Genomic DNA, 12,325 nt, shown 5'->3' on the forward strand with positions numbered 1-12,325 from the left:
CTCTGCCTTAAGCAATTTATTTTGTTTATATTTTCCATTTTATGTTTGAAAACAAATGATAAAATATATGTATAAAAAGTTAAGTCTAAATAAAAAAATATCAATAAGAATAAAAGAAAAAGAAAATATGGGTAATTTGCTTTACATTTTTTTTTATGAGAGTTTATATTGCTATGTGTTCCTTTAAACAAAAAACAAACAAACTCATAGAAAAAGACATTGGATTTGTTGTTACCAGAGATGGGGGTGAAGGAGGAGGAATCAGATGATGGCAGTCAAAAAGTACAAACTTCTAGTTATAAGATAAAGTACTAGTGGTGTAATGTACAACAACATTAATATAGTGAACACTGTCGTATGTTATAAATGAATGTTAAGAGAGTAAATCCTAAGAGTTCTCATCAAAAGGAAATTTTTTTTCTTTTAATTTTGTATCTATATGAGATGATGAATGTTCACTAATGTTACTGTCATAAACATCTCATGATGTATGCAAGTCAAATCTTATGTTGTACACCTTATACTCATACAGCACTGTATGTCAATTATATCTCAATAAAATTGGGAAGAAAAAGATGCTCTATGTTCCTATCATGTCTTAGAATTGATGAATTGTACTTAGATCCATAATAGATTGCTTTTCTGTTTATATAAATAAGTATAAAAGCATTTATTTGTTTAGTAAATAATTATTGAGAGATTTCTATATACTATGCATTGTTTTGGATAAATATGTAGAATTTATTATATAGAATAAATTAGAATTTAATTAGGAACTTATCTTCTGGAAAGAGAAAGACTGATCACACAAGTGTAGGTGTTAAACGGCATGTAAGTAGGAGAAAAAAGAGGTTTCTCACATTTAGGAAGAAATAATAAGCTTTTTAAAAAATGGTGTTAGACCAGGCAATTAGTAATCTTGGAAATTGTTTGATTTATGTCTCACAAAGAGTATTATGAAAAATTCCAAAGAATCAAAGTCATAAATATATTTTAAAGCAATAAATCAAAATATATTAGAATAAACATAACAATTTTTAGTTATTTTAGAAAGGAAAAAGACTTTTTAAAATTCAGAAATTAGAGGTAGTAACAAAGGTAATGAATTCAACCAAAAATTACAAGTGTAAGCATCTTTACAGGGAAAAATTACACAATCTCAAAAGGCAAATAACTTCAATTGAGAAAAAAGAAATATTTACAACTATTACTACAGAAAATGGACCACGTGAAGAGAGAGATATTGGAATTTGGGTGGGGGGCAAGAAGTTAACTGAATTTGTGGTATACAGTGTTATCATTGGAGTGAACAACACAGAGATAACACAGTAGAAATTGGCACAATTCCTTTTCTTTCCCTGAATAAAAATTAGTGCCTGCAACTTGTGAAATTCAATAAGACTGGGCAAAGAACAACCATGGAGCTGTTACATCCACAGTTACAAGAGCACACTCAAGGCCAAGAGATGTTCAAGTTCTAGCCCATCAAATTAGAGAACTCACATTGAACACTTGGGACATTCAGTGGATAGCAGAGTTCTTAGCAGTTTACAGCTTCTAGAGTAAAGCTTACTGTATAACTGAAGCAATGAAACAACCAAGCTGATCTTCAATAATATTAAATGTTTTCCAAAGCAATTTTTAGTACACTTAAGGGAAAATAATATTATTCAGATATTTAGCAACATAATATTAACATGACTAAGATAATGGAATTAGAAGATAGAGAGTTTCAAATAGAGAATTTGATGATTTAAATAGTGAAACGTGAAACTTCTAAATAAAAAGCAAAATATATTAAATAAAAAATGTAACTGGATTTGCTTAACAGTCAACTATGTACTGCAGAAGAGAAAAAATAGTGAATTTAGTAACATAGACATAGAAACTATCCAAAACAAAGAACAGAGAGAAAAAAGTATGAAAAAAAAGTGATCAGAACATCAGTATACTATGGGACCATATGATAATAGCAATCTGGAAGGAAGAAAAAAACAAATTTTTTTTTTTTTTTTTTTGCAGAATAACAGCTTAAAGTTCTCCAAATTTGATGAAAAATGATAAACCCATAGATTTAAGAAGGTCAATCAACCCAAAGCAAAATAAAAACAAAGAATACAACATAAGCAAACTACAATTAAATTAATGAAACCAGAGAAAGTAAAAGCATTAAAATCACTCAGAGAAAATTGGGACATTACATACAGGAGAACAAAGATAAGAGCTATTACTAATTTATCATCAGAAAAGATGCCACTCAGAAGACAATGGGATAATGTTTTTACCATACTAAAAGAGAAACACATAAACAAACAAAAACTGATCAATCTAGAATTCTATATTGAATGAAAATATCCTTCAAAAATGGAAGTCAATTTAAGATGCTTTCCAGGCCAATATAAAGATATTTTCAAATTAACACAAACTGAAAGATTTTCTATCTATAGTACTGTGCTGTAAGAAATATTGTTCTTCAGAGTTTGCACAGCTGAAAGCGTACATCTAATATACAAAAATGAGAAGGTCTCAAAGTTAGAAATATATAGATATATGTAAAAGTCTTTTTTCTCACTTTAAAAAATCTTAAGATGTAATAACTGCTTAGAGCAACACACACAATGTGTTTTGCACAAATCAAAAGATACAGAATGCAATTAATAGGAAGTCTAGAAACATACAATAGAGAAAACAGGAAACTCAGGGAAGTAATTTTTTCAGTGAAGTAACTGAACACAATAACCAGAACTAAAGAACCCAAAGAACCCAAATTTGTGGACTGAATGGGTGTTTCCATTGTTCAAATTGGACAATAAAGTAACAACAGCAGCACATGTTTGCTTTACAAAATAATAGGAAAAAAAGAACCAAAAATTCCTAATTATTTCCAGAGAATGAAAGAAGGTATATCAAAAATTACTTATAAATTAATTGACATTGGACTGGTGTCTATTAATTCTTACAACAGACCAATCCAGAAACATAGAAAACAATGGGGAAAATCTTCAAAATTCTGAGGAAAAAATATTTCCAAAAAGTATACAATCATTTAACCACACATTTAATCAAGCATAAAGTTAGAAAGAAAACAATTTTAGACATGCTTGTTATATCATTCGGAATTTAGATTCACAGAAGAAAATCTATTCTATCTAGTTTAGACATGAAGGGATTAAGGGCAGATTACTAAACTGCCTAAAAGATATTGAAATTGATGATAAAAAATTAATGTTTGCCCTTAAATAATAATATCTAAATCTACGTGTATTAGTCAAAGTTCTCCAGAGAAACAGAACCAATAGGATGTATATACATAAGAGGTTTATAATAAAGTATAAACCTGCATAACTTATTCAGTTTTGGAGATTGCCAAATTCCAAGATCTTCAGGGTTAGTCAGCAAGCTGGAGCTCCAGGAGAGGCAGTGGTGTAGTTCCAGTTTGAAGGCCAGCAGACTCAACACCTAGGAAAAGTCAGGGTTTCAGTTCAAGTGCAAAGGCAGGGAAAAGCCAATATCACAGCTCAAAATCAGGCAGGCAGAAGAAATTCTTACTCCCTCAGAGGAGGGTCGGCTTTTTGTTTTATTCAGGCCTTTAACTGATTTGTTGAAGCCCACTGGCTTTAGGAAGGGCAATCTGCTTTACTCAGTCTACCAATTCAAATATGTCTTATCCATGAATACCCAAACAGACACATTCAGAATAAAATTTATGCAAATATCTGGGCACATTGTGCACAGTCAGGTTGACATATAAAATTATTATACCAACTCATAAAATCAGGTAATCAAAGGAGTTTTTTTTTGTAATCTGAGATCTCTGACTCCTCAATTGTAAAGTTATCAGTACAACTATGAGCTCTGGAACCATGCTTCCTCAGTGACAGACGACTCTAGTTACTAAAACATTTGTGAACAGTGTCACAGAAAGCAATAAAAAAAAAATCTAAACTCCTTTGTGATTTTGTTTGCCACCAGGAATGAAAAACAGTCAAAGTGTGTCATCTGACATATCTGACTTTCAAATCTTATCTGTGTCAATTCTCCATATCCACCTCCGTCAACCTCTATGATATTCCTCATCCACATACGCCCACACACACCTTCCCATACTTAACCATCTAAAACTCGCAACGTCACCAAATGTTCCTATATTACAGAATGCGACTATTCCTTTGTGCACAAACACAAATATCTGACAATCACCCTAAATGGAAAAAACAAAAATCACTTCAGACATGAAATCCATGTTGAACATATTCATTCCTTGCTGGTTCAGTCAAAATCCCAACTTGATAAAATGTACTCTATGGAATAAACTATAAAAATAACCACCATCACCACTTAATATACTATAAAATAGAGGAAATGGAAAGGGGAAAAACAAAAAGGTGGAAAACATAGGACTTTACATTAGTCTTCATTTTTTGCAACTGGTTGTTTTTAACTTTTTTCTTTCATTATCTATTTGATATTACTTTGCTCTCAACTAGAACATCAGCTTTCCAGGGTTCTTTACAAGATTGAGTGACCAAAAATTTATTCTTGGGAAAGTCTTGGCCCTTTTGGAGCTACTCCTGTATTTAGATTTGTCACCCAGCCGGTTGAATTTTTACATCTAAAATTTTGGAGAAGAGAAACAAGGAGGGCTATATATTTTAGTGAAATCAGCATACAGACAGAAATCAGCATACAGCCAGTGAATAAAATCTCCATTGAAAGAATTTGGTTGGGTAAAACTGGAAAAAAATCTAAAGAAGAATCTTGAGGATAATATTCATTCCCCAGTGACTGTAGAAAAATCAGTGTCATATTCAGTAAAATATTTCTCCCCTAGCCTGTGGTCCTCTTATTGGCTTTGCTATTGACAAACTTTAACTCAAAATTCCCTTTAGTTTTGAATTTAGTCATATTTTCAGATAGTCTCTTAACTGTTTAATATTTTCATGAAGATCTTAGAAAATGACTATTTTAAAATATATGAATACTTATGACTCTTTAAAGTACATTGTATTATTTTGAAGGCATATAATAAAAAGCTTATAATTGCCATTTATTTTACAATACAGTTCCTTTAAATTGAGACAAATTCATTAAAAAAGTATAAAGATCTTAAGGAAAAAACCTACAAGTTATCCTTCATGGTTACCTTTTTCTAAAATATAGAACATTTCATTTTATATTAGAGTAATTTTTAATGTAACCTTCAATTGTGTGTCACTATGATGTCTTACTTTAAAATAAATTCAGTTTTATAGTTACATTTGTTGTATCCACTTACACAAGTGGAAAAAACAAACAGTGAAAAAGATAACATTTCCAAAAGGGAATGTTACTAGTGAACTTTGCGGTATAGGTTCAAATATCTGGATTAGGATATTTGAACCTTGGCACTAATGGCATTTAGGGCCAAATATTATTTGTGTGTGGATGCATTATAGGATATTTAGCAGCATACCTGACCTCTACCCATTTGATGCCAGTAACAGTTCCCCCGCCCCCTGCCATGTCATGACAACTAAAAATATCTCCAGACATTTGTCTCCTGGAGGGGTCAAATCATCCCTGACTGAGAACCGCTGCTCTGCATTTAAGAGGAATTTCAGGTCATTTAGAATTGAAATATAACTGTTAGAATAAAAATCACTACAACATGATTTAGAATGCATTTTGGATATTTAATTATGTCAGTGCATATTACTATTTTGTGGATTATCATATTATGTTTTTTCTATGAAGGACTATTGCTCTTCTACATTAGAAATAATTTTCATAATAGCTCTTGCTCGACTGCAAGGATAATCCAAATGAAAAATAGAAATTAAGTAGTGGCACTGAGAAAAAGGTATGATTTAGATCAGTTTTTCCCAGAAGCTTCCTGGTGAAACATTAACATTATTCTCTTTCTTGCAGGCCTTTGTCAATCTTTTGAATTAGTTATGTGATTTAGAATTGCAAAGAGGAGATAAGAATGAAAAGAACATCTTATTCTTTGGATGGTGTTCATTTGGGAGGATAATTATCAGACATAGATTTTAGAATATTTTCTGATACCATAATTGCAGCTTGCGACCTGTCAAATACATAAATAGTTGACTTTTACTTATTGATCACTGGTACAATTGATTATGGTCAGTATAGTTGAACTTGTTTAATAGTGCATGCTAGAACTTTGTTTTATATAAAAGACCATTTGATATCAGACACCACAAGATGGCTGCTCTCTTGCTCTGTGTACAAGCCCTGCCTCACCTTTATCTTACTTGCATGATTGCTTTCAAGCATCAACTGCATGAATGGCCTGACCCCCAATAAATAATTATTCTATTCTTCTGAGCAGAAGAGATTCATTATGTTATGTTATCAACAAGAAACCTTGGCCCTCATGATGGTTGCTAACCTGAAGATATGTTACCCAACATAAACAATAAGAGAAGGAGCTTTCATCACAATGTAAATCAAAAAAGATACTTGGCAACATATCTTCATTAAGGAAGCAACGCTTTGAGTTTCATTCCAGCTCAAGCTCCTTATTTCATTGATACTGGCACTGAGTTGCCTTGATCTAGTAGATGAGTGTTTTAGGTATAAAATTTAGGAAATACTCTGAGGTAAGAATGTATTTATATGTTCAAGAAAACCACTATAGTCAGAATATAATAAGAGAGGGAAAAGTAGGAGCAACTCTCCATTCAAGGATAACTTTGGTTACTGAAGGTGGACAGAAGGGAAATCAGGGAGACTAATTTAGGATATTGCAAAAAACAATGTTGTATGGTGATGAATTTACTGAGCCAATGGTGGTACTATTTATTGAGATGAAGAGCACTGGTTGTAAAAACAAAGGTGAAATCAAATGTCTTTGCCTAAGCAATTGGATGAATGGTCTTGCAATTTAAGGAGATGGGGGTTGCTAGATTAAGAGGGATAATTGAAGAAACAGGAAAATCAATAGCATACTTTTGGACATATTAAGTTGGACATTCTTATGAAAAAATCAAACTGAAGATGTCAAGTCTTCAGTTGAATATAAGGGTCTGAAATCCAGGTAGGAGGGCAGAGTTGGTAATCAAAATTTATGTCACCATTATCTGGATAGTTTTTAAAGTAATAGAAGTAGGTAAATCAGCTTACTTAGGGAGTGGATGTGGTTTAAAAAAAAAAATGACCAGTCTGGAGTTTTCCACTGCATAAAATTCAGAAAATGAAGGAATATTTAACAAAGAAAATCAAGAAAGTGCTGCCAGTGAAATAAAAAGAAAATTTAAGAGAGTTGTTATATATGAGGCTAAGTGAATAAAAGTGAAGCTTATAAAAAAGAATGAGGAGGTAGCTAAGATACAGATTGGTCACTGTAAAAAATAATACATATGTTGGAATTTGAAGCAATAAAATTCCTTTCTAATATCCTCTTTTCAAGGTTATAGTCTCATAAGAAGCAATTATCATATAATGACTTTGCTACTATAAAAATAATTTCCTATTTCAGCATTGAGATGAATATCACATGAATTGACTGAAAGGGATGGAGGAAATACAGGCATAGTTTCTTATAATGGGTTGTGTCTATGGGTTCTACCTTTAATAAGAAATAATAAAGGCTGAAATAGATGTTTACAGAAGACTTCAAGTATCCATAACTCTGACACAGAGATTAAAGTCGATGATACATATAAGTGATATAAACTATTATAAATGTATATTTAGGGTTATCTTGAGAGATTTGCACTGGAGTATGCCAATGAAAGAACATAATAACTTGATATCTATGGATTTTGTATCTTTCCCCATAGGGAAATGGATCTATGCATGAAGAACCAATTTAACAATGTCTATAATTAAGTCTCTAACTTTTACAATATAGAAAGAAAATATGATTTGTGTTATAGCACAGTTTGAGTAGAGGCCTATGTATGTATCCAGGGACTTCATTACTTTCTCCTCAGCACTAAGTTGTACCTCCACTCCCTGAAGAAATTAAGTCTTCAATATCAACTATCAGGTGGATGGTGAAATATATTTTGGACTGCATTGACAAGAATGGAGCTACATTCTGCATAAAATGAGAATACAGGCAATTTCCTAGCTATCCTGCTAGGATAGAAAATCATGAATTGATTAGTTTACTTCTTCTTTGTTAGAAAACAAGTTGAGCCAACAGTGGAATTCATTTATTAATTTAATAAATATTTACTGCTATGTTCCATATTTTTGCTATGTTTGTGCTCAGATTTAGCTCCTAAGTGTATGTGAAATAACAATGCTTTTGTCCAACCAGCATCTCATAAGGCATAGATATGACCTAGAGACAAGATTAGAATACTTGAAGAATTATTATTACATCTGCTTATTTTGATTGAATCCATTCTAAAAGCCAGCCAGTGGTAGATGTCTTACATATATTATCTAATTGAATTATCATAATAATCCTGCAAGACAATTATCTTTATTTATAAATGAGAAACTAAGGTTCTGTGAGTTTAATGAGGTCATTTAGCCAAGACATTAAGGTGTTTCAATAAGGTGGAAGTAGTGATTTTTCAAAGCTGCTTGGAGTTCAAATAAGATTAAAATATATAAATGATTGAATTTGAAAAGTCATTGGTAAACTTGAAAAGATGCTGTTTATAGAGTCAAATCATTGGTGACCTTGATAAGAATGGCTCTTTTAGAGTCAAAATAGTAGTCATTCATAGACTTAGAGAAAGATGTCACAAGGAAATGAAAACCTGATTGGAGAGGATTAAAGACAGACTGCGACATGGAGAATTTGAAACAGGAAATGTAAACAGATTTTGCAGAAACTGCCTATAAAATGGAACAGATAACTGGTCAGTTGTTAGAGCTACTTAAAGTGTAAGGTTGAGGGAATGTTTTATAAAATTGAAGAATTATTTTGTATTTATGCTAAATTTACTGTGTGCAGGAGAGAATAAATACAGTGATGCAAAAGGAATGGAGATAAGTGCAAGAGTGAAAGTTTTTACTTATAAGATGCAATGAGATATAGTGAAAATTTTTAAAATTTGGACTCAGGGAGACAGAAAAAGTGTTCTGACTTTGAAAAAGGAGGAAAGGGCAAATATATGGGGATATAGTATACAAAGTGAAAATGTTTTTTGCATAAGTAGATTGCTTTTATTTTCATAAAGAAGTAAGAAGGGAAGTCATTGACTAAGAATAAGATATTGAGACCATGTTAAATATTCCTTGACCTGAGTGAGAAAGTTAATCTATCAGGGCAAAACAGTACTGTAAATTCAGAGAGCTCACTTGAAATCTGTGGCTTTAAAAGTGAAGTGAGAGTGGTCTGCATCGGTGTGTATTCCTTCAAATAAATTCATCTGAGTTGGTGTAGGCCTAGTTGCTCTATTCTAAATTTAAAGAAAAAGTCTTTAGTTTAAACAGAATTTTAGACAAGAAGAAGGGAAAGGGCTAATGAGGAAAGACTATTTGCAATGAAATGGCTATAGTAGGACTATGAAAAACAAGATGTTCAATGAGTGAAGAGAGGCATGAGGTCGATAATGACTGAAAGTAACCAAGAATTTAAAGGAAGCTTAATGTGAGAAAAATGAAAAATACCTGGAAAGTTAGGAGATGACACTGAGAGAATGAAATACTTGAAATGTTATTTTCTGAGGTGGTGTACTTACATTTTGTTTTGAATGTCTAGGAAATGACCAAGGCAAGAATGAGAGGCTGAGGTAAGTTGAAGAAAAAGATCTTCAGAAGTGATGAGGTGAAAGGAACAGAGACACTAGTTATATCTTCTCCATAGAGGTGGTTATATCTTCTCCATAGAGGTGAAGTCATGAGGAATGAGCTCAACCGAATTGGATATTTTGAGGTTGGAGGGAGAAATGAACCTATGGAATTGGATAATAAAAAGTTGAGGGACATAAAGAACAACTGACACATCTTCAAGCTGTATAGTATGTAATGGTGGGGGGATATAAGTATCACCTTGAGAAGGCTGGATGGACCCGGTATCTTCAGTGGGCAACTTGGATTCAGTTATAGCAAGAGCAATGTAGGAAACTTTGGAGAATAGACGACCGATATTTTACAGGTGATATTTATAAGTTCTTTAGGACATAGTGTGATTGGAGGGTGGGGGTGGATAAGAGCAGTGTAGGAGATAATGTCTGGTCAAAAGATAAATAAAAAGTATCTTGATGTGAGATAAGATAATGATGGCTGACATGGGACATTTATAATTTGGATGGTAATTTATCTTAAAAAGTACATAAAACATGATGAGATTAATCAGAATGATTTCTCAGAGGAAATTGAGTTTTTGGTTTCAGCTATAGCTCTTTTTGTATGGTTTTTCAATTAGGCTTTAGCACTGAAGGCAGGGTCAGGAACAAGCGCTTCAGTATGTGGATAGAAGCAGGAAGTCAGGGAGTCAATATCTGAAGGCAGGGGAAAGAACAAGTGTGGAATAAAGCAAAGCAAGGGCTTACAGCATACTCAGAGAGGGGACAAAAGTAGTGCTGACCAAGTGTTCTTTTGCCAAGTTAGTGAGAAAACTTTGCTGAAGTTTTCCTGCATAACATAGAGTTTATTCCTAACTTAGGGACATTGATGAGCTCATTAATATATGAGGATTGAGTGGCATTTGTTTGAACAATACAGTAATGAAGGGGAAGAAACTCAAATAATTCGATTTCTGTTTCCTTCTCATTTGCCCCTTTTCTACAATGCCAATGAGTTGCTGTTCTACATAATCTACATCAGATTCCTTGATATTTTGGTGTTTTTCCCCATGGCAACAAAGTTTTTAAAAGGTAAGTATGTTATTGAAATATGTACTAACAGTAATGCTATAAGGTATCTAATATGCATTTTGTAAATCAAAAATTTTCCAACTTATTACTCTGTATTTAATTTACTTATTGATCTATATTTTTATTAAATAATAGTTGATTTACAATATTATATTAGTTTCAGGTGTACAACATAGTGATTCAATATTTTTATAGATTATTCTCCATTAAAAGTTATAAAATTTTGGCTATATTCCATGTGCTGTAAATATTTCCTTGTATCTTCTTTATTTTATACATAATAGTGTATAGATAGCCTCTTAATCCCCTTTCCCTATATTTCCCCTACCCCGATCCCTCTCCCCACTGGTAACCACTAGTTTGTTCTCTATATTGGTATGTCTGTTTCTGTTTTATTATATTCATTCATATGTTTTAATTTTTAGATTCCACATATAAGTGATAATATAGAGCATTTGTGTTTCTCCATCTGTCTTATTTCACTAAGGGTAATACACTCCAGGTCCCTCTATGTTGTTGCAACAAGCACAATTTCATTGTTTTCTATGTTTGAGTAATATGCAATTGTATATATATCACATCTTCTTTATACATTGAGTTTTTGATTGACATTTAGGTTGCTTCCATCTCTTGGGTATTGTAAATATTACTGCTATGAATATTGAGATGCATATATCTTTTTGAAGTAGGGTTTTTTTTTTGTTCATTTGTTTGTTTTCTTTGGTTATATACCCAGAAGTAGCATTCACTGGATTCTATGGAAATTTTGTTTTTAATTTTCTTATTTTTACCTTTTTTTTCTTTCTTGGCTATGTTGGGTCTTCATGCTGCACGTGGGCTTTCTCTAGTTGCAGCAAGCGGGGGATACTCTTAGTGGCAGTGCATGGGCTTCTCATGGCGGTGGCTTCTCTTGTTTTGGAGCATGGGCTCTAGGCATGTGGGCTTCAGTAATTGTGGCATGCAAGCTCAGTAGTTGTGGCGCACGGGCTTAGTTGCTCCACGGCATGTGGGATCTTCCCGGACCGGGGAACAAACCTGTATCCCCTGCATTGGCAGGTAGATTCTTAACCACTGCACCACCAGGGAAGTTCCTTGTTTTTAATTTTTGAGAAACCTTCATACTCTTTTCCATAATTGGCTGCACTAGTTTACATTCCCACCATCAGTGTACTAGGGTTCCTTTTTCTCCATATCCTCACCAACATTTGTTATTTGTGGTCTTTTTGACAATAGCCATTCTAACCATTGGCTATTGGCATTCTGACTAGGTGTGAAGTGATATCTCATTTGGTTATATTTGCATTTTCCTGATGATTAGTAATGTTGAGCATTTTTTCATATGCCTGTTGGCCATGTGTAAGTCTTCTTAGAAAAAATGTCTATTCAGTTCTTCTGCCCATTTTTAATGGTGTTGTGTGTTTTTTGATGTTCAGTTGTATGAGCTGTTTATACATGTTGTCTATTAACCCCTTATCAGTCATATCATTTGTAAATATTCTCTCTTGTTTAGTAGAGATACTTTTTGTTTTGTCAATGAT

Source organism: Phocoena sinus, chromosome 8 (genome assembly GCF_008692025.1).
Source record: "Phocoena sinus isolate mPhoSin1 chromosome 8, mPhoSin1.pri, whole genome shotgun sequence".
NCBI classification, from domain to species: domain Eukaryota; kingdom Metazoa; phylum Chordata; class Mammalia; order Artiodactyla; family Phocoenidae; genus Phocoena; species Phocoena sinus.